The 25,197-nt window shown below is 31.3% G+C and overlaps 1 protein-coding gene across 1 annotated transcript in view; it reads right to left on the bottom strand.

Annotated features, from left to right (window-relative positions):
- The window catches only part of LOC149904242 (uncharacterized), a 54,741-nt gene extending 30,800 nt beyond the window's left edge, over positions 1 to 23,941 (bottom strand). Inside the window, exon 1 of the mRNA XM_090107840.1 lies at positions 23,749 to 23,941. The gene's annotated coding sequence lies outside the window, so the exon portion shown is untranslated. The remainder of the gene's footprint in view (positions 1 to 23,748) is intronic.
- Between the last annotated feature and the right edge of the window lie 1,256 nt (positions 23,942 to 25,197).

Here is a 25,197-nt window from a genome sequence, read left to right as displayed (position 1 = left end):
ATATATTCAATGTATTGAGTATCGCTCATACTTGAGTTATGTTCAATGTTATAGCTAATCAGATTTAGATACATGTTTGTTTGTTTGTCTATGTATACCTATTAAAGTGTTGAATGGACTAATAGATTTGCTTTTTATAATCTTTGTTTGCAAACGAACACTATAAAAATTCGGAGAATTATTACCCGATTTATAAATAAACCAGAATACTTCAAATCGTATTAACAACTGAATGATAATTGGCAACAATTATTAAAGTACATACTTAGCTTTTATAAGCTTACTTAAATTTTAACAAGCGGTGTATAGCTAGGCAGTAATTATTACATTCGCAAATATATGGATTTGGTCATGGCACAAGTCAAAATTAGACCGCCTCCTCGGTACAGTGGTTGACGCGTGAGCGTAACACCGAGGGGTCCTGGGTTCGATTCCCGGTGGAGACGAAGAAAAAAAAATGTCCTGGTCTGGTAGGACACAGAAGGCTGATCAACTACTTGTCCCTAAAGAAAATCGATCAGTGAAACAGATATACAGGGTGTACCAAAAAGTAGTGATGAACGGAAGCTGAGAGGTAGAGGACCTAGAGGGCTATCCGAATCACCCCCATGTATGTGATGCAATTTTTCGTATTTTCGGAGTTATGACGTTTTTTTCAATTTTTCACCTATCGCCGAGTACGATGATATTTTCACTCATGCTGACGTCAATGATTGCGGAAGATGCTTGATTTTTTTTGTGTGCTAAGCTGAAAGATAGGCCAATTCAGTATGGTAACATTTACTATCGCTAGATCTTTGAATGGAATAAAAAAAAGAATTAAATGGCAAGAAAGATAAAATTACCCAGTATGTTCACCACTTCAAGGGCCCGTAAAAAAATAAAATCACATAAAAAAAGTTTTCCGTTTGACTTTTAAAAACTTGCTCTATCTATCAGATAGCTACCCTGAAAATTTCATTTACTTATTCAGAAGGCTTCAATAGAAAAATTTAAATCTAAATGTGGTAAGTGCAAAAATTGAATTAACATGATGATCATTAAAACCAATAAATAGGTGTTTAATTACCAGAAATTTTTAAAATAACCCCGCTGTTGCTCAATGCAAGTGCGACATCACCGTAAAAAGTTGTATTTTAAATGTCTGAATGCCCTTTTATCATTTTTAATGGTTTCTTCTGCTACTATGAATTTCCGGGTTATTTCGTCCAAATTGTGGCATTCTCTCAAGTAGCCGAGGTCTTTTTAGTATTCCCATTGAAACAAATCAATGGGGTTTAGGTCGAGGGACCGTAGAGGCCAGGCTTTAAGGCAGGCGTCACCGGCGCATGCGCAGGCTGCAACGACCAATCCATCTTTCAGGGTATCTTTGCCCTTTAGCCTGGCCTGCACGGTCTCCGGACATAAACCCTATTGATTTTTTTCCGTGGGGATACTACAAAGACGAGAGACTGCCACAATTTGGACGAAATAACCCGGAAATTCATAGTAGCAGAAAAAACCATTAAAAATGATAAAAGGGCATTCAGACATTTAAAAGACAACTTTTTACGGTGATGTCGCACTTGCATTGAGCAACAGCGGGGTTATTTTAAAAATTTCTGGTAAATAAACACCTATTTATTGGTTTTAATGATCATCATGTTAATTCAATTTTTGCACTTACCACATTTAGATTTAAATTTTTCGATTGAAGCCTTCTGAATAATAAAATGAAATTTTCAGGGTAGCTATCTGATAGATAGAGCAAGTTTTTTAAAAGTCAAACGGAAAACTTTTTTATGTGATTTTATTTTTTTACGGGCCCTTGAAGTGGTGAACATACTGGATAATTTTATCTTTCTTGTCATTTAATTCTTTTTTTTATTCCATTCAAAGATCTAACGATAGTAAATGTTACCATACTGAATTGGCCTATCTTTCAGCTTAGCACACAAAAAAAATCAAGCATCTTCCGCAATCATTGACGTCAGCATGAGTGAAAATATCATCGTACTCGGCGATAGGTGAAAAATTGAAAAAAACGTCATAACTCCGAAAATACGAAAAATCGCATAACATACATGGGGGTGATTCGGATAGCCCTCTAGGTCCTCTACCTCTCAGCTTCCGTTCATCACTACTTCTTGGTACACCCTGTATAATGCATCTGCCCCTTACCCCACTAGCTGACATGGGACTTCACTTACAAGTCAAAATAATTTTGGTTCAACAGCGTCAAAGTTCAAAACATAAAACTGATCACAGATTACAAATAAAAAATATAACATGAAGATTAATTCACATATCTTGATATCGTGAAAGCTAGAACAATAGCAGAAGAGGCGTAGGCGTTCACACGTTGATTTTAGTTCGTTACACAATCCGTACTCTGAGTACTGATGCTGTACGATGACGTCATTGATATGTTATTTGTTAGAACTTAGAAGGATAGGTAGTGTACAATATTAGCTGGGCTTAACGTGAAACAAAAAAGTAATTCATAAATCAATACCTTATATTATAAAGCTGAGGAGTTTGTTTGTTTGTTTGAACGCGCTAATTAGGAACTACTAGTCCGATTTGGAAAATTCTTTCGTTGTTAGAAAGCCCATTTATCGAGGAAGGCTATAGGACCAACAGGAGAGGAGCACTGCGGGTAAAACCGCGGGAAACAGCTAGTGCTGTATATGAGTTCAGTAGTGTCGGAGTTTATTTGAAAATTGGTAATAGAGAAACAAACATTTTTTTCTTATCATATTAATTGAAAAGGCTGCTATCATATTAATAAAGGCTATTATCGTGCATAGTATGATGCAGTTTACAAAGTTAGTTATTGAAGTCGGTTAAAAAGTAGCCTACATCCTATTCTAAAGTTTCATTCCAAATATGTTTTAACTTTTAAGTCGTAACCTTTTCGTTAAACATTTAAAACCAAATTGTATGTGCACTTGAAAATACTTGTAGATCAACTAATAAACCCCTTCACACTGTAATATATTTGTAATAGAGTTAATTCGTGCCCACGGTTAAACATGATTGTATGCAATTACTCGTTGATTATACCTTAACATTTATTTAATCATAATTACACTCCATATTACATACTGTTTAGTTTCTCGGCTATTTTTTGTAACGAAATTTAGCGCTCGATAAATCATTGTGCGTAATATCATAGAATTATCAGTTATTAGTGCTGCAGTAATATTTTTGGATATTGCTGTTTTTAAGTGTCGAGTATCAAGTATGTTTATGGATAAATGAATGTAGGGTAAATGTAGCGTTGCCACATTGTTTTTATTTGGTTAAAAGTTAATGTGAATAATTATAACTAGCTGTGCTCCGCGGTTTTACCCGCAGTGCTTACCCAACCAGGAGCTGTTGGTCTTAGCGTGATGATATATAACCTATAGCCTTCCTCGATAAATGGGCTATCTAACACTGAAAGAATTTTTCAAATCGGACCAGTAGTTCCCGAGATTAGCGCGTACAAACAAACAAACAAACCCTTTAGCTTTATAAGTTTAGATTAGTGTAAGCAAAAGATTTAGATTTTGTATGGTATCAGATAATAAGAGATGACTTTTCTAACAACATCTTTCACGCATCAACCATCTTTAAAATGAAATTAATATAAAATATTAGACATTTAATAACTTTTATACGATTCAGCGATAAAATAGATAACTGTAAAGTGAAATAGAACGTGATGTAACTCCTTCACACTTCATCTGGAACCGATTAACCGCTATTGATGAAATTAACCATTATATGAGATTATTATTTGTGCGTCAATGTTATGTGGAACTGCCTTTGGTTCCGGGTTCGATTCTCAGGGTGGAGTATCATTTGAAACTTTTGATTGTGTAGTATTAAAGATGATCTTAATGTGTATGCCTATTATGAGTGCAATTTGGTTTAATTAGGTTTTTATATCACTACATAGTATAAAACAAAGTCGCTTTCTCTGTCCCTATGTCCCTTTGTATGCTTAAATCTTTAAAACTACGCAACGGATTTTGATGCGGTATTTTTTAATAGATAGAGTGATTCAAGAGGAAGGTTTTAGTATATAATTTAATAGGTTTTAGACAAAGCGGGCGAAGCCGCGGGCGGTAAGCTAGTTATTAATATATTAATATTTCATGTAGTATAGTCTATAGTAGGCACTACACTTTTTTCCATAGAGAAAAATAAAAAGATTATTTTGTAAAAGTAGTCATAGAGTGTGGAAAATTGTATAAAGAATGGCATGCTAGTATTCTCTACATATAATAGGTAGGTACATGTACATTGTACGCTCACGAAGACAAACCTGAAATTCACCGCAAAACATTTCACATACCTACCTATATTTTCTACAAAACTGTACCTTTGGTTCTCGACATAAGACAATTGAGGCATATTCTATACTTCGCCGAGAGGGCTGACCTCTCGACCCGACTGTACTAATAGAAAATGTACCTTTACTATTTAAAATTAACCTCTATGTGGTGGTGGCAAGGTTGCTTTTTATTCGCGTGTTGAAAAGAAGATGCATACCTGTTTGAATATTCTAAGAATTATATCTAAAGATAACTGTGCATGTGCAGATTATAACTAGAGTTTTGAAAATACATGGTGCAGTTTTCTTGCTATTTCTTTACATGAGGTTTTCCTAAAGAGCGTGGGTAAATACCTAATACCTACCTTAATAGTGTGTATGCTATTTAGGTGTTATAAATGCGATATTTTGAATCGATATTTGGTAATAAATAGTGATGGAACTATTTAATAGATCTGGATGAAAATTGGGATAGAACTAATCTTAAATAACACTATTCAAGCAGAAAACTTTATAGTCAAATTATTAAAAAAACTATCGGTCCGTCCCGGCTTCGCCAGTGGTACATATTTAGCAATAAAAGGTAGCCTATGGTCTTTCTCAGGGTCTAAAGATTATCTGTGCCAAATTTCATCAAAATCGGTCCAGTAGTTTATGCGTGAAAACCATACAATACGTACATAATTACAAACCTTTCCTCTTTATAATATTAGTTAAGATGTATAACTCGACGTTCGGAAGATGATATATTTACCTGTAATTAGAAAATAAACATTAATAAAAAACTTGTTTATCTAAAAACCACTATAAAACTAGACCAAAACATCATTTACAGCTATCACCAATAAAAAAATAATCGATTTTTTATTTTATTATAATGCACTATTTAATTTAGGTTAATTAACGATAAAAAACAACGCAATTAATTAGAATGATTCTAAAACTCTTTTATATTTGACTATAATATAATCTCCATTGTTTAAAATAACTGTAAAAAGTTAAAAACCACATTTCTAAATGTTCAAACAATGATTTATGACTGTAAATATGTCCTTATTGTGACAAAGATATCAATACTTTGACACTTCTTTGTTACTGAGAAAAGTAAGTGGATTAAATACAATAATTATAAAGAAAGTATGAATAGTTTTGCTAATAATGAGAGATAATCAGGCTTAAAATAGATATAGAGCTTTAAACTAAGTGAAGTATTTTGCAGTTTCATTTTACGGTAAGTTAATGTTCTGATTATTTTAATTAATTTAATCTTCTAATTCTGTCTGTTTGTATGCATTTTGTTGTTTCCTAGAATCTATTTTTATAAAAGTTACTAGATAATACAAAAAATATCCAAAAAGCAAGTCTGAACAAGATACTGATATTAAAACATATACATATATATATTACATTTAATAAAGTTTTTTTCTTATTGGCAATATTTGATTGTTTGATTTTACGATAATCCCAAATTAGAGATTGAGTTCCGTTTTTTTACAAGTGATTCCGTTAATTCAAGATGTCGCCACACCCAAGCCAAGGCTCTAATAGTTTAAGTGCCGTGTTAATACAGCCTTTGACTAACATTTGATAAAAGATAGTATGGTTGCGTTAATAGATGAATTGTGGCTTTTATGGCGGGCAATTTGTGATAATTTTTTTTATAGATGTGACTTGTGAGAATTTTGTATCGATACGCAGAGTTAAACTTTTTATTTTTATTCGTGTTCATAATTAAATTAATGCCTTTTCTGTCTTGATATGTTTCATTTTAAAATTGAGGTTTTAGGCCATGCAATTTTTTTAAGCAGGTTGAAAAAAAAAACTTTGTTTAACTAGGTAAGTATAGGTATCTCACAGTCAACATATACACATACTTTTCCAAGATTAAACATATAATATAGACAAACAGAAAAAACAATAATTATGTTACTTAAATTGATATGAGTTTCAATCAATCTCTGAGCGAGTGAAGTCGCAGCATAAAGCAGTTCTTTTCAACTTAACATGATTATTTGACCACACGTTTTATCTCCGCAAACACTATCGATAATGATCGCAAACACGGGGAAAGTCGGGTTTCCAAATTAGCACGTGTGGGATTGATAGTGGACGAATTAGCGATAGTTGGTCACACGTCGCGTCGTTGGTGACCATGTGGTAGGAGTTTGGGGGATATTCTGTTTAGACTTTTATTGTAGGGGAAATTATTATTTCTATTTATATGTTTTTGTAAGTAAATAAATGAAAGAATGTTTTTAATTACGAACCACGCAATAGGTAAAAGTAATTTTATGCTTACATTCATTAAAAATATTTGAGTATTTACCTTAAATGGTAAAAGCTTTATCTATAGTATAAAAGCTCTTTATTGTTGAAACGAATATTTCTTAGTTTCATTCTTTCTTAGTGTTTATCATCCAGTTTAAAATTAGATTATTACATGTAATATCAGCCATATCTTTATAAAAATTTCAGTTACAACATAAAATAATTCATTGAATGTCCATGAATCGTGTCCAGTGGGGACATCATAAAAAGGTATACATATTTTTAATACCTTTTTAAACTTCAGTACAAAAGAAAAACATTGTGTGGTTTTATGAAACCACGGTAAAAGTGAAACTGTTCGAACGGTTCCGAACACTGCTTTGTGTAGCGCATGTCGCGTGACGGTCGTGTGTGTCGCGGCTGCCGAGTAGGTATACCTACTCGGCAGCCGCGACACACACGACATGCGCTACACAGACCAAAAAGTTTGAGACGATGTAATAAAAGTTTCACTTTAAAAATATAACAAATGTCCACAAATATCAAAACAGATATCGACCGGCGTCACTTAGCAAGCATTACCGTACCGGAACGATAGAGTTAGCACCCACTTGTACAAGCCACCGATTTACGCACACGCCTTCATTCCATAACGGTGCACGCATATTGTAAATAATAAAGAATGGTACATAATGTAGATAATAAATTAAATATTATTCGATAGGCATCCTTTTACTTTCGTGTTCATACAAAATATGTATTGCTTTTGAATTTTGATTCTTTCATCTTATCTGCAATGCATACAGGTTTATCCTTTAGATGGTTTAAAAAAGAGACAACTCAAACTCGAATAAACAATAATAATTTGCCTTTCATCAATGTAGTCATCGAGTTATAATATTTTAGCTAAGCATCCGATTTACGCACACGCCTTCATTGACTAACGGTTACGCATATTGTAAATAATAATAATGGTATATCTCTATATATATAAAAATGAATCTTGCCCTTGGTCACGGCACGGCGTGAACGGCTAGACCGATTTTGATGCGTTTTTGATAATACTTAGTGTGACGATATACGACGACTATAGTCTTCCTCGATAAATGGACTATCTAGCAGTGAAATAATTTTTCAAATAGGACCTTTGCAGCTTTATAATAATTATATCTATATTGAGTATAATTTAAATAATTATTTACATTTTACCAATCTATTGATTGATCATTTTTTAGAAAAGCACCAGCAAGGAAGCTATGCTTCTTACACATAAAATCAATATAATTTTTAGGCACTTCTAAAATATCTCAAATAAATGTGATAACAGTTCATTTTAGTATAATTTAAAACAATAAAAGAAAAGCCTACTTTAAACTGGCATTGTTTTCCGAACCACTTAGGATCTCTCACTTGTGACATAGCGCGCGCCACTTGAACTGTCAAAACGTGAAAGTTTCGCCTAATTTGTTTATCACTTACGTATGTTCCACTTTTACTTTTTATATATCACTGAAAAGATGCTAACAAGCACTTCGCTTTGTGATATTGTTGTGGTAAAAGTTACTATGAAGTTGTTAACTACATACTAATAAACTAATTTAATTGATGAAATTATGTAAAAATTATAATTAAACAATTTCTCTTTAAAGATAAACATAAAGAAAAATGCCCAAAAGAAGGTTTTTAATTATAATATGTAGTTGCGCTATCGCCGCTTCTTTTAAGATCGTATTTTTTTAAACTATATTCATTCTAAATTCATGGAGTTAAAAAATAAAAAGTAAATGATATCTATAAAGACCGTAAAAACCATTATATTAAAAAAATCTAATCAATATAAAAAACAATAAAGCACAATCAACTAGGCCGATAGAACAATATAAAAATTATCTTTCATCTCGAAATAGTGTATAGAGTTTAACAAATTAAAAATGGTTATTGTTAAGATGGAGGTTCAGATACACTTTGTGCTTATGTAAATATGTGTTTTATTACATAATTGCTAAGGTCCATTATTAAAGGTCATCAGATTTAGATTTGTACGGTCAGGCTGTAAGGTAAGATTTAAAATTTTGGAAATTAATCAGAAATTATAGCGTTTCCTTTTATTACACATAAATACATAGCGCTATTAAAAGTTAAAATTAAAAACTTAATCACAGAAAGAAAATTATATCAAATCTCAATATTAAATAAATATAAATAAAAAAAATCTTTATTTACCAATATTACTTAAAAAAATGCATTATATTACACATACCACAATAACTTTAAAATAATTCTATCAATATTAAGCTAAGATGACCATTTTTAACTACACTTAATTGAATTTGTACAGTGGTTGACGCGTGAGCGTAACACCGAGGGGTCCTGACTCCTGGATTCGATTCCCGGTGGAGATGAAGAAAAAAAATGTCTCGGTCTGGTAGGATACATAAGGCTGATCACCTACTTGTCCCTAAAAGAAAATCGATCAGTGAAACAGATGTACAATGCATCTGCCCCTTACCCCACTAGGGGACACGGGACTTCACTACTACTACTAATTGAATAACTTTAAAAGCATATAAGTGTAATAAAAGTTACAAAATCAATGGCCCGATTCCCAGTGTTCAAAATCCAATAGATAATTACCGTAGAATTTTTAAACAAACATCATTCGTTTCTCAAACAATAAAGCAATTGAGATTATTAACAATTTTTTAAATAATTTTCACGGTATGATTTTTATGCTGTCTGTACACGCGATTGGTTATGTAGTCAAATATTATTTTTATGGTGTTATATCAATTATTGCAATCTTTGTTTAAATAGTTGTTGAACTTTATTCAAATAATGTGAAAATATCAAGTTGGATCAAGTACCGTGTGCAGAAAAAAATCAATATTTAAATATTTTGCAACATAACTACCTCATATTTAGTTCTAAATTAAATCTGCTTTGCTTTTAATTAAAATAATATAATAAAGCATACAGAACCATGGCAAATACTAATTGCTCGATCACATCGGTAACCCATCCAATAATCGTCTCCTCCAACAGTGCTTAACCTAATCTCTGGGTGGGATAACTCCATCAATGTTAATAGTGTTAATGAGAGTAGGAGGTATTTATGTTACAAGCGCTAATTATTACGTTTTGGATATGTTTGGTTTGAATATGTGATAATTTTGGGACTAGTTATTTTGGAAAGTAATGTGAATTACACTTACCAGCTAATGAGATTAACGGATTTAAATCCCGATTTAATAACGACGAATGTGAAAAGAATTTGGTTGTAGGTACATACCTACATACATATGTATAGACGTGTTTTTCGTCTTGGAATATAAATAGCTGAACTTATAGATGACAGTTTAAAAAAATGTAACATAATTACTTATTTTAATATAGATATAACGATACTTTGTACCTACTACCTAAGATGCTCTTGAGTTTTCGTCGTATTGAAGTTTTTTCGTAGCGAATTATTATCACTTCATGTTGTCGCTTTCTCTGTCCCTATGCCCCTTTGTATGCTTAAATCTTTAAAACTACGCAACGGATTTTGATGCGGTTTTTTTTAATACATAGAGTGATTCTCAACGAAGGTTTTAGTATATAGTTTTTAGACAAAGCGGACGAAGCCGCGGACGGAAAGCTAGTTATTTATAATTCTTACCTATAATATTATGACAGAACTAAATATTAAACTGCTCATTTGACAGTTATTACCACTACCACACGTGTATTTACTCGGAGCTAAAATCAAGTGATAAAATGACGAAAACTTACACGAATGTGCAACTTTAAAATCTTAAGCAATAAACAAACTCACATACACTCGATAGAAACATAATGAGATAATAAAAGAGCCAAACAAAACGATTAGCAATGTGTGACGCAAAATTTCTAAAAAAAGGTTCTTCAGAATTTTTGAAGTGAAACTTCTTTATCGGGGTTGGAAGAAAATTTAGTGTAACATTTTTTCGTTACGCGTGACATTTTTCCGTTACGCGCCATCTTTTTCTTATCCCTACCACGCGTGATTCGACGTATTTCTGTAAAGTTGTATATAGTAAATTATTTTTTGAAAAATAAGGTCATAAAGAAGTTTCACTTCTTACGTGTGTACACTAGTAGGTACATGCACACATTTTTTTAACCTGTGTTTTCTTCCGTAGGTACAAATAAAAATGATATTTGTCTAATAAATGTAAAACTGAAGTCCTATTATATTCCTTATTTAACTTATGAAATTAATTTTAATTTCCGTAAACGTTTTGGCAAATGTATCTATTAAATTATAAAATTTTGCATGTTCGTTCTAATAGTTCAAAATTGTTACACCATTTTTGATAGCGTTATTGTGTTAGTTACGAAAGAGATAAACGCGAAGAGGTAATTTTAAATTTTCAAAAGTGACCTTTGAAAAGCGTTTGACCTTTAATCTCAAATACAGCACGTGTGTTAAGTAATATGCAATAAGAAAGAGTAAAAAGTTACCGCTCTAGTTCTCACGGGCTCGACTCAAATGTGGTACAATTCATAAGATTTAAGGGATACTTACCTATACATATTCTTTTTATTGGAAATAATAGTCAACTATTTAAAAAGAAGAAAAAACGACACTTAGGTACAACTTTTACAGGAAACAGTCACACAAGTTAATAAAAGTTAATTATATGACAGTTAGTGGCTATCGTGCAAAGAATACATATTTTTTATAAATCTACATTTTATACAAATACAACACAGATTCAACTTTTGTTTTTCAGAGCTTTTGTTACTAAACTAACTACCTACTTACATTTTATATAAACTAATTTCATGTTTGGTTCCTATCTGACATCATTCTTAACATCAAAATAATAAACATCTTGGTTTTACAAGTACTATCACTAAACTTTTATTTACAGAAGCCGTCACTAAATAAATTATCGCTACATTGTGCAATTTAGACCGCACGACACAACCTTGATCTTGGCGCAATTATCCACGGGCTGCGCACGCGTCGGCACCGTAGCGTCGCTCGGAAAAAAGCTATCAAGTTCAGTAGTTTTGAAATTAAAAGGATTCAAGTGCATGCTTAGTTAACTTTATTGTTTTGTAATCGAATTTGATTATAAATTGAGCTTATGACACAAAGAGAAAATATCTTTATCAAAGACAAAGACAAATTATATGTTATGTAATAATATTGTTGTCCATTCCCTATGTAATTCTGTGAAGTTATTCATATCAATATATGACTCATATGTCTATTTTTATCATTAGCTCTAGATCAAAAAGGGAATTCCAAAGCGTCACTTAACCGGTAAACCACATTAAGGGAATTCCATAGAACCATATCACTGAAAACAATATTTTTTTATTTAGAATAAACCACCTTGATCTTGAAGTCGCATCGCAGCCGTCGGTCGCGTCGCGTGCGCATAATTACAGCATTGTTTAGTTAATTAGTGCATTTTCTGCTCAATGACTGTGTTGTGGGAAAAATGGATTACTTTTGAATGAATATTAATTATTATAGGTGTCTTTATGGTTAGAGTAAATAAAGTAAAGTTTAAGCACACCCCGGACACTCCATACAAAATGATCGTTTTGACAGTCACACTGTAGAGACTGCAAATGTGTGTGTTAACGCTTTATGGTTGGCACATTTGTGACTAGCGTAAAAAAAATTCGCGTTTTTCTGATGAAATACATCCGTAAACAGTACAATATCTAACCATTTTCTACGAAAAACGATAATCACAAATCCAAAATAATAAAATTACTTTAAGTCAATTTGATTAATGTTGTCAATCTTCGTTGCGTATCGTCCTTGCAGAAAAATATGGCCCATTTTATGTCTGATCGTGCGGGGGTGAGGTAAGTTTAATTTTGGCGGGAGGCGGAGAGTGTCCGTTCTGTAGCGTTTAGCTACTATTATGTATTCTGTGGTTTAAGAGCAGTGGTGGCTCAGTGGTGAGACCTCGGACTTCGAATCGATAAGTCCGGGGTTCGAGACCGGGCGAGCGCGCAGGAAATAAATTGATTTTTCAATTTATCTGCGCATGTTGTAACATCACCACTGCTCGAACGGTGAAGGAAAACATCGTGAGGAAACCGACATGTCGAAGAATCAAAAGTTCGACGATATGTGTCATCCGCCAACCCGCACTTGGCCAGCGTGGTGGATTATGGCCTGTACCCTCATAGGAGGCCCGTGTCCCAGCAGTGGGAACATATATGGGCTGATGATGATGATGATGATGATGAAATAAAGTATGCTTGTTTTCATTGAACAATGTTTTTATTGTTGATTTAAATTGTGTTATTATAATTTATGTATTGTGGGATTCGAATCGAAATTATCTTGAAAATATCAATGTTATACAATCTAGACGTAGACAAGTCTTGATCTAAATTTCATATCAAATAGCAGGAAGGTCTACATATATATTAAAGATGAACTAGTAGATTTTGCATAATTTAAAAAAATTGGCTAAGTCAAATGGTCCTTAAAGTTTCTCAATTATTTATATTCATTATCATGTATCACATTTCATGTATCCTTTATCTAACCAATCAATTAGATAAGTACTAAGAAATACAGCCTTTCACACCATCCGATACGACTACGTAATGCGTTTTGAAACATCGCGCGCAAATTTCACAATCAATAAACGGATACACAAAATAGAAATCACTCAGAACATAAGCATAATCTTAAAAGATTGACAGTACAATGTGTTCAGGTGTTATTTGTGAAAATCAATCACGGAATGAACGACACGGCGGTCGTAAAATCAAAATTCTATAGCAAATGTCACCCGAGTTATGGCTACTTATTACGTGTGGGGACTTTTACATGCGATAAAACGTTTACGACACGATATTTTGGTGGTACAGTGTAAACGCGTGCGTGCATTGTTTGCTTATATTTTTGGTATATTTTAAATCGTATAAGAGAAATATATTTCAAAGTTTAAAATTAATTATATTTTAATGTATTTAACACTAATAAAAGTTTTTGTTGTTCGTAATTAAGTCTAAATAAGCGATCTATCTTCATATTAAACTATAGTTAAATTATGTTGAAGATTTATTATGTCACCGTTATTAAAAGATAGCCAAATTAAATATACTAATTATGCCTATCGGAAGTTGATAGTAGAACGTAGCTCGTATTTTAAAAAATCACTGCATTTTATATTCGATCCGATACATGTAATTAAAATTTTATCGCGCATTGTAAATAATTTGTCTGCATAGACTTAACGGCGCCGCTTTAAGTTAAAAGGCAATAATTTTATGACCCACGGCTATTATTCTATCTGTGTTTAATTAAAATATAAATTATAATGTAGAAAGTGACCGCTTAGAGTATTAAACCTGCGTATTTAATTCATCGGATGCACTTAATATTTGGATTCGCAAAATTATCAATGATGATATAGTCGTAATATAATTTCTACTGAGAAAAATTGGAAAAAGCTAAATCCACTCACTGGAGAAGAATATATAATACTTTTTGCCACAAAATCTAAATTTTAGTTTTGGAGATTCTAGTATTTAAGTAACCACTGTCACGCGAGGCAAGCACGAGCAAACACGTGCTAGAAGCTATCGTAAACATAACTTTCAAAATATTTACGCTACAATGTCACTCCAATATCCTCACAATTGCATTGTACACATATCGTGTAACAAAATGCATTGTAATTTCGATTATTATGCGCTCAAAACCAACATGACTTCTCCGAACTGTGCTTACTTGACATTTAAATCGGCTCCGTTACACCACTCGAAGAGGATTTCTCAAAAAAGGCACGTAAAAAAGGCACGTAATATAAAGGCGCGTAATAACGACCTGTCATCGCAACATTGACAAATTAAATATCAGTACTTGCTTTTTTTGTTCATGAAATATGAGATTAAATGTTTTTGGGATGTTTTAGTTCGTGTTGTAATTTCGCCAACGGTAATAGTAAGTTGTCGTGGCTTGTAATTAGAGATCGTGTGTTGTAAGGGGTCATGCGAACCGATTGATAGAAATCATCGTAGGTGCGCTCTGAGTGTTGAGCTTTTGGTTGGAGATCTTTATGTTACATGTTGCTAAGTTGATATTTGTGTATGTTTTTAATTCTTGAATCTCTAAATGTAGCTCCTTGAAAAACTTAATAACATCTGCTTTTTAATTGTAGTTTTACAATATGATTGAAAATATGGTATTAATATGTAGCTGCTCATCAGAAAAATGTCAACTAAATCAATAATGATATTAATCTTATATAGACATCTTCCCGATTTCTCTACAAGAAAAAAAACCCTTACTTTTAACCTGAGTCTATGATCTCCAAGAAAAAAAAATGTGTGCGTGTACTAGTGTACACTGTACACACGTAAGAAGTGAAACTTCTTTATGGCCTTATTTTTCAAAAAATAATTTACTATGTATGCAGCTTTACAGAAATACGTCGAATCACGCGTGGTATGGAAAAAGATGGCGCGTAACGGAAAAATGTCACGCGTAACGAAAAAATGTTACACTATACTTAAATTTTTTTCCAACCCCGATAACGAAGTTTCACTTCAAAATCGATCTCTATTTCAGCGACGCTCCTACTTATAACTTGTACCACACAACAATTATAAGGTCCAAGTTAATTAAAATTAATAGCAGTTAAATGATCCCATAATGAATGATTGCCAGCTACTTAATATAAGTGAGTGAAAATAATTAATTTTTCAATCCGTTATGTAATGATATTCATTTATATTTAATACTTTCAAACGGTAAATACAAATTGATTGTTTTATTGTTATATGATTTATTATCTATTTGATGTGTCTACAATATAATAGATACATATTTACTATAATATTTTTATAATAATGTCCAAAAGCACCATTCGATTGTAATTATAACAAGCATTGCTAATTATTTTTTAGTTCTGGATATCTTCCTTCCTAAAAAGCTATAGAAAAAAAAACACGAGGTTACAAATTGAATGAATGTGAATTGTGTGAATGTAGGTACATCAAAATAAATAGATTAATTACTGTACTAACGGATTACCTTCTTAAAATGTATATAATAATATATTTATGAGGTCAAACGTTTTTCATTAAAATCAGAATTGGTCAAGGTTTAAAATTGATATATGAATCGAATTCGAGCATTTCAAGTCTATAAAATTATTCATACACTGAAATTGTTTACGAATTTGGTAAACTAAACGTCTATAGTTTGATAAACGACGGTTATGGATTGGAGACATCACGAAAACCCAATAAAATGTAAGTGCTTTCGCGTCGTAAACAAGAATGTCGTCTCTCTACAAGATAAGGCCATGTACGGCGCTGCGACGCGACGGAATAATCGCAAAATCGCAGCAAGGTGAATAAGGAAGCATAGGACACAACAAAAACTATAGATAGTCACATATTAATTTGATTAAATAGCGTAAGGTAGAAAATACAAATGTAGTTTTTAGTTACGTCATTTTATAAAGAGATAGAGCAATGAACGCGAAGGCTTCTACTTTTTATAAGCCTCTCATAAATCACTTATTTTGTATATTGTCACCTTATTTAAAAGTAAGAGACTTTGTATATATAATTAAGTAAGAATGAGTCTTTATTTTATTTTATTTTTTTTAATTTATGAGTCGCAACAGTAAACTATTTGGTTCAAATGAAATTTTGCCGCATTAGTCGCCCTGCTAGAAAGGCCTAAACCATCGATACATAGGCCGAATAGCCAATGTAACCTCAACAGCGCTCACGATCGAATCCGAATGAAGTTGTAGTCTTTGATACGTTACATTTCTAACAACCCGGAACAATTTAAGGTTCTGTGTTCTGGATGCACGGTAAAACGGGTAAATAAATGTATGTATGATATTTTAAATATATCACAATTTTAAGAATAGATACATCATCTGTAAATATCTGTGGTAAATCTAATATCTAATATATATTATAAAGGCGAAAGTTTGTATGGATGTATGGATGTTTGTTACTCTTTCACGTAAAAACTACTGAACCGATTAAAATGAAATTTAGCACACATATAGAGGGTAACTTGGATTAACACATAGGATAGTTTGTATCCCGGAAATCCCACGGGAACGGGTACTATGCGGGTTTTCCTTTGCAAACGCGGGCGAAGCCGCGGGCGGAAATCTAGTATATTTTAAAGAACTCTTTATTTTAAGTAACTGTTTAATTTAAAGATCACAATTGAAAGATTAGACAGATATATTATCTGTAATATAGCCTATCTCTTCATTTTATCTAGTTTAATACATTGAATATAATTTGAAAAGTTATTGTAATTTTAACAGTAGCAGGTAGTTACGAATCTAATTTATATAATATTAGGTAAGATCTGCCTTAGTAATATTATAAATTAAAATTAATGTGAAATATGACTTTTGAAATGATGCATTACCATTTTATAAAAATTCAAAAACCATCATTAAATTATGATTTTGTATGTTTCATAATTTATGTTTATCAAAGTAACCTTTGATTGTAAATTGGTTGATAAAATACCTTTATTTGTATAATTTTCAAACAAAAATTTAAAAATATGTTTACATAAGTATAAATACATAATGGATTCAAAATACCTCGTGTGCATCTAAATCACTATTTATATCGAAAATTAATAATAGATTATCAAATTTTGAGGCGTCATTTTAAAATTTATTATATGACTTGGTCAGGAAGTGCTGGTTTTTGTTCTTTTAAATGTTCCAACGAATATTTTTACATACGGTCATAAATGATTTTTTATGTATAATATATATACTTTTCAATAATAAAATTATCATCCTAGAAAAGACGTCGCAAGTATATCAAAATTGTAAAGTAAGTTATTGTATGAATGTTTATAATCATAATTGTACTAGTGGTCCGCCCCGGCTTCGCCCGTGGTACCTACATGTTTAAACTATCCTATCTCTCAAGTTGGATCGAACTGCACATGGTGTGCGAATTTTATTATAATCGGTTAAGTGGTTTAGGAGTCCATTGAGGACAAACATTGTGACACGAGATTTATATATATATTAATAATTAAGAATTAACAGTTAAAAATATTCTAGTGACGTGTTTGATAATCGATTAATGAGATTAATATGCTCATAAATAAGATAAAGATAATATATTCTTTCTTTTCAAGCCGCACGTGTTTTGTTCAAAAGATAATTATGTGAATATTTCCTAAATCGCTTCAAAAATAGTATTTTAATTTATTATTTGTATCTACGATAACTATAGTTTAAAGTAGGCAGGTATATTAATTTTTGCTTACTATGGGTTATTTATAACTAATTTATAAACATAGAGTTGGATATAATATACATTTGTTTGAAAATAACGAGACGTGATCGATTTTTTGCGTATTTTTAGTAAGTTGGCGAATATTTTGTTAACTATATTTTACAAACTTAGAGTTTGAGAGAACTTTGACTTAGAGTTACGAGTGTCCTGGCAAAATAACCTTTGTCAGGTTAGCTACATACTCGATAAATCTTAATTTATTCTTAAAATGCTTTTCTTAAATCATTCCAATATTAACACTTATTTCTATATACCTATTACACTTATTTATATAACCTACTATCTTTCCGACCGAGGCTTCGCCCGCTTTTTCAAAGAAAAACCCGTTCCCGTGGGATTTCCGGGATAAAACCTATCCTATGTGTTAATCCAAGTTACCCTCTATACGTGTGCTTAATTTCATTGTAATTGGTTCAGTAGTATTTGCGTGAAAGAGTAACAAACATCCATACATACAAACTTTCGCCTTTATAATAGTATTAGGATTAACTACCACATTAATGAGAAACAATTTCAAATCGAAATTGATATTTTGGTTTTATGGTATTATAAATTTATAATTTCAAACCGATTTCAAGAGCAAATGTATTTAATATCTATATTTTCCCGAGCAAGTAAAACGAATCGAGTGTGAACGGTACATGATTATGATGTTCAGAGCATTACCCGTGAGAACTGGAGTGAGTTAGACGTTGGATATTATTGGATAACTTGAAAATAAGCCTTTTTTTCATAATAATAATAATAATATCTACTAGGTAGACTGTGTTGGTCGTTATTTTGAAGATAAATGAATGTTAGTTAAATTCACTTAAAATGAAACAGAAACTATATGAAATGAGGCATTTCAATTAGGTTTTTCTAAAATTTTAATAGATGTCTTTAAAATAATAAATCATCATAATAAGATCTCAGAAATTATTCTTGCATATGATTTAGAGATATTAAAAAATTTCGATGTCCATTAATTGGTACCTACAAGTTCATGATGTTGCATTTATGTACCTTGGTACCTATGACAATTTACTACATAAAAAAATCTGTCCTTGAATAATATAGGTAGTACATAAAGATGAGGGGCATTTTTTGTCATATTTTATAAATTACTTATACTGCATTCAAGTGGCTTAAATTGAGTAATCGTAAGATAAATTAATTTTGGTGAAGTTACCATGAAACTATTTATTACTTCATTCTAAATGTTCAAATGTCAGAGCAAAAAATGTACTTATAATTATTATAGTTATTAAAACGTAATCCTTAGCATCCGTGATACAGAAAAAAATGCTGAGTAAACGTAAATATTACTTTAATTTTATTTTTAAAAGTTAGCGTTGATGAAACTTTAAAAAAGTAATATAAGAAAGGATAGAAATAAAAGCGCAGAATTTAATCCACAAGTTAATCCAAGTTACCCTCTATATGTGTGCTTAATTTCATTGTAATCGGTTCAGTAGTATTTGCGTGAAAGAGTAACAAACACACACACATCCTCACAAACATTCGTAGGATAATACTTAATTAGAATGATAATTAAGAATTTTACTAGCTATTTGAATGTCCGTGTTTGTCCGATTTATATTTAAATTGGATATATAGATTATTTCTGACATGAGTCACATTATAGGTTCTTAATTAATGATTTTTATTCTCCATAGATGGCGTAGTTCGTTGAATAAACTAGATCGATTAAATATACTATATCGAGACAGTGATCGACATGTTTTTTGTTCGTGTGGTTAATGATTGCTTTTTACACCGTTGGCGGAAAATACCTTAGCATTATGAACACAGTACGACTCCTATTAGGTTATTTTCTTTAGTTAAAAGGAATCTAGTATACGAATGAAAGATGATTCGTGTTTTATATAGAACGGTTTTGTTTTTAACCGACTTCATAAAGGAGGAGGTTATCAATTCAGCCGGTATATTTTTTTTAATGTATGTACACCGATTACTCTGAGGTTTCTGAACCGATTTAGGTGATTCTTTTTTTGTTTTTATTAATTCTTATCGCTTATTCTGTTTGGAATTAGTCATTCTAGTAAGTTAGTACGAAAATTTCGCGAAAATCAAGTAATGATTTTATCTTATCAATTTATCATATATTATGTAATATTCTATTTATAATTTGATTTTGTAACTAGAACAAAAACAACCCAATTTTAATATAACCTTAAATTTGTAATTATAACTCAAAGTAATTTGTACGTAAGGTTACTGTATGCAGTGTGGTATGCAGTATGATCAATATGTTATTATATAAACGACACAAATATAATTACTTCAAGTTAATGATACTTTTGCCAGTTTAAACCTCAATGTTGCGGTTTTTCACAAAAGAAAAACCTATTTATACGAAATATAGTTTAAATAAAATTATTATAAAAGTTTTGGTTTCATTTTAATAGCTTCAACTATTATAAAGATAAGAATTAATGAGATTAACACAGCACAAGCTTATTTCAGAAATTATGCTTCATAAATCTTTCAAAAGCATATATTTTCTTAGAATTAGTTATCCTAATTGTAACTAAATGTTGCGTTTCTAAATTATCAGTTATATAATAAAAAATATTAACGACTCTAATGATATTTGAAGGCACGAAACAATTAGGCTCTTTAAGTTGACTATGATGGATGGTCTTAAACGAAAATGAGTGTTTTGTTAAAGTTGTCAATGTGTCACGCGTTGAGGTCAACATAGAACCTTTTTATGGTCAAATTACGTTATGGGAATGTGGTTCTTATTCCTATGACTTTAAATATTAGTATCGTGTGTATAAAGGGCAGAATTAGGTCACGATAGCACGTGCAGGTGATAAAATATTTGTTAAATATAATTTAATGGTGAATTACTTCTGTGATTGTGTTTATAGAAAAAGCAAGTAAGCCAACTATGAGATACAGTAATAGTTACTACTAATTGTTTTCTAAGTGTTTGGAATCAATTATAGGCAGGTATATGTATTATTAGAGTAGGTATATTATAGTTATTTAATATTAATTACCTACAAAAGGGAACGTATCTTGTGAACAATTTAATTCCTAGGTATAACTAAAAACTATATCTTAGGTTTGACAGCACATAGATGAGAACTTCATATAAAAAAATCGATCAGTGAAACAGTTCTGAGTCTAATTTTTTAGGGAAGCGCGCTCCATCTTAGGCCACATCTCAGCTTACCATCAGGCGAGATTGTGGCCAAGCGCTCCCCTATTGTACATTAATAAAAAAATAATAAAAAAAAAATAATAATCCATATCTGCAAATCGCATATATTTCACTAAAGTTGTACGAATACAGTCTAATAGCTAACAATTATCAAAATGAACCCTATCTAGGTTTTAGACAATCGTCATTGTATTCCAGAAGCCTGACTCCAAAGACAGTTTTTGCTCTTTAGTCCGTGGGATTATTTCACACGCGATTATTCAATACTTTTATTGCATTGTGTTATTAAAAACTCACAATATTATGAACATAATGGTCAATTGTTCAATTGAACGTAATAAAGGAGGTCATGTATGCATGTCCTTTGGTTATTGTCGATTTTTTGAGTGATACACGCGGTGTAAGGACGTTTTAACCTAAATATTTTGTTTGTTATATGTTTAATGATGTCTAAGCCAATAAGTATTTCATGTTTAATACCTCATCCTAGTTATGAAGAAGGATTCTCCTCCTAAGTAGATTATGTATTAAATCTAGCATTTTTTTAATAAAGGATGAGTTTCATTTTATCTTAAGTAGGTATAATGATTTTAAGATGTTCTAGTTAAAGATGTTTAACTAGAACATAATCAATTGTTATTATAATCCATGTAGTTATGGATTACTTTAGATTAGCGTTAACTTTTAGGAAAGAGATAGCATGATCTGTTAACCGTTAAAATATATTTAATCTACGGATTCGAATTCGTAATACAGAGGCTGTCCACTAAGCCATTAGGCTTTTTAATACGTATATAATAGAAACGGTGTATGTATTATAATCCTATTGTATTTATTATGGGTAGGTATCTAAGTTTTAACAAATATTTGCAATGTTTATGGACACTTAAGATTCTAAGTATGTATTTTTAATCATTATAAGTTTTTTAAAATATATACTGATAGTAGGTATTTTAGTTGTAGGTACTTATTTTTTGGACGATGATTATTACAATATCATGTTTTTGACTTAGTTATTTATGAAATTAAACACTCAAATAAGAATTTGCTATAGAAGCAGAAATATTGTAAAATATTTAATAAAATATACCTATTTATTGCATATGAAAAGCGTCTTCTCATGTTATTTTTTGTTTCACGTTACGACGCATTAAACACGGTCTCGATAAATTACCTTATTTGCTACCGAATTTATTAAAGATTATATATTTCAAAATAAATACATATATATTAAACTAAATATAGTTAAATTGAATAATTTTAAAATGTTAAATTAAAATTTCTGATATCCTTTTATTGCGACTTTATTTACTTTATCTACTAAATAATCTATTCATTTAAATTAAAACTAAACAATAATTCGATTCAGATTTCAATTAATATAATTTAACGGTGAAACAGAATAAGCAAGAACATAAAATAAATAGTTAATTCCCGAAGGAGTTTAATTTTCATTATTATAAGTTCCGAGTAGAGACTCCCGTTGAAGTCTTTTGTACACAAGCGGACTAATCACACTTTGGATGGGTTTTGCCAAATCTCACATTGTTTAAAGAAAAAGGATAATAAGGTATTAATTATTACTGTAATTGCTTCAAACATTTCATGCTATAACTGTTAATGTATGTACTTGGTGCATTTATCTATAGATCGCGTATGATATTATTAGCAACTAGCGGTCCGTCCCGGCTTCGCGCGTGGTGCATGTTTACGTTTTCTCTCCATAAGAACCATCCTCGTTCTTCAAGGAATATTATAAAAAAAGAATTAACGAAATCGGTTGAGTAGAGTTTTGCGCTTACCAACACATTTAGCGATTCATTTTTATTATTTACTAGCTCCGCTTCGCGGTTTCACCCGCATTGCTCGGCTCCAGTTTGTCTTAGCGTGATGATATAATATAGCCTATAGCCTTTTTCGATAAATGGGCTATCTAACATCGAAAGAATTTTTCAAATCGGACCAGTAGTTCCTGAGATTAGCGCGTTCAAACTAACTACCTATTCAGCTTTATAATATTAGTAGAGATAGATATGAAAATTGACGATTTTTTCATTAGCACAGATACGCTATTTCAGCAGTTTCATAATATTTTATACGTGAAATATATCGGTATGTGGTCACGTTAAATTAGCGGTGTTTTTATTTGCACAAATAACATGAAAGTTGCAAAATATGGGTCATGTTTACTGTTTCATTTTGAGTTTGTAAATTGAAATGTTATACAGTTTTCCATCTCTGAATCCTTTTACTTTTTATGTAGTGTTGTTTTCTGTTTGTTTTATAATAAATAATGTTTTAGTTAGGACTGGTTTAGTTTTTAGTTGATTTAGTACTTGTAAATATTGTGTTTTAAATCTTAAATAGGTAGGTATACCTAATAGAAGGTGTATAATTTAAATTTTTACTTTTTGATTTCAGTATTTTTTGATAACGTAGAAATTTTTTTTAAATTAAATATAAGTTTTTGTTTGAAATAGCTTTACTTTTTTGTATGGTTTTCAGCGAATTTATTATGAGTTTGTTAATTTATTAAGGTTCAGTATCATTTGCGCGTGCGCATAATTCTCATAAATTAGCCAAATTTTAATTTATCATCGCTTATATTTGTCAATTTATTTAAAAAATGAGAACACAATTTATCATGCCAATTTTTGAACTTTTAAGGCCAATTAAAACATACCTTAATCTTTGGTGATCGCGTACGAAAAAATCCACATACACTTCACACAGTGTTACAATAATGTCAAAGCACAGACCGTACCACAGTATATAGTCAATCAGTCACTTAACACAACACACACTTAAGTACATATCTGTAACATCGCGTATTTTGGGCATATATTTAGTTTATACGTGACGCGTGCGTTTGGATCGGCGCGCGCGCACGAATGCCTCTGGAGGTGTAGACTTCGCTTGATCTTTCGGTGGGCGTGGCTAACGCAACATCTATGCTTACACCCGTCCTTGTCGCGCTTGGGCGGGCGGGGTAGCTCTATCTCGCTTCTAACGTGCGATATGAAGAGGGGATTCAAGTTAAACGATTGCAATGATCGTTAATAGCGATGCGACTGTTATCGATACAATATGCAAACTTAGATAATATAAGCATATAATTAAAACTCATTTTCTAACGTAAAAGTATCCTAGATTCATTATTATTATATTTAATGTGGAATTCGACAAATTAAGATTATTGGAAACGGGAAAGAAAAGTGCCTTGTAGACATATTATTGCAATAAATAGGAAACACAAACTAACTGAAAAATATTAAGATCATGTGAAATATTTCATCTTATTTCTAAGAGTTGTGTTAAAAGAACCTTGATCAAAATCTTCACACTGTGTTTCTTATTTTGTGCTATGCTGCTATAACATTTAATTGATACAGACTAAATATTGCTCTAGGTACTTACCTAATACATAAATAACTAAAAATGCTATTCCTAGTATGGCATGAAATGTAGGTATTTGCTTATTTATATTTCTATCCTTTCTACCTATAGAAGAAATATATTTCTTTGTAACAAAAAATCTCCGAAAATGCTAGACCGGTTTTGAAAGCTATTTTTTCATTAGAAGGATTTCATTCTTATTTGTAACATAGAGCGAATAGTTTCGTAATTGAATTTTATAAAAGCTAGGTTCTTTACTGATTGTTTATTAATTTTACATATCTACCTAAATTATTCGTTTCTCATTACTTGGTATATAATATACCTACACGATGTATTTTTTATCTATACTAATATTATAAAGCAGAAGAGTTTGTTTCTTTGAACGCCCTAATCTCAGGAACTACTGGTCCGATTTGAAAAATTATTTCGGTGTTAGATAGCCCATTCATCGAGGAAGGCTATATTATATCATCACGCTAAGACCAACAGGAGCGGAACCACGCGGGTTAAACCGCGGAGCGCAGCTTGTACGTAATGAATATTATGATTAGGTAAAATGCATCCTCTTTATTTCTTAACAGGTATAGACTTAGGTTACTTTCAGATGCATATTTCACGTACGTAGGGGAGTAAGTTCAAACTTATATATAACACGACTTTACGTACTAAACGCGACTATATTCATCACAACTTCGTAAATTCATTGATAATATAAAAATATCACAAACTTGTA

This window comes from Colias eurytheme, chromosome 12 (genome assembly GCF_061535395.1).
Source record: "Colias eurytheme isolate Ceu_HAF_F1 chromosome 12, ilColEury1 Martin Lab GWU primary, whole genome shotgun sequence".
Taxonomy (NCBI): Eukaryota; Metazoa; Arthropoda; class Insecta; order Lepidoptera; family Pieridae; genus Colias; species Colias eurytheme.
Note: the sequence above shows the minus strand (reverse complement) of the source record. Positions and strands in the feature narration are given on the sequence as shown.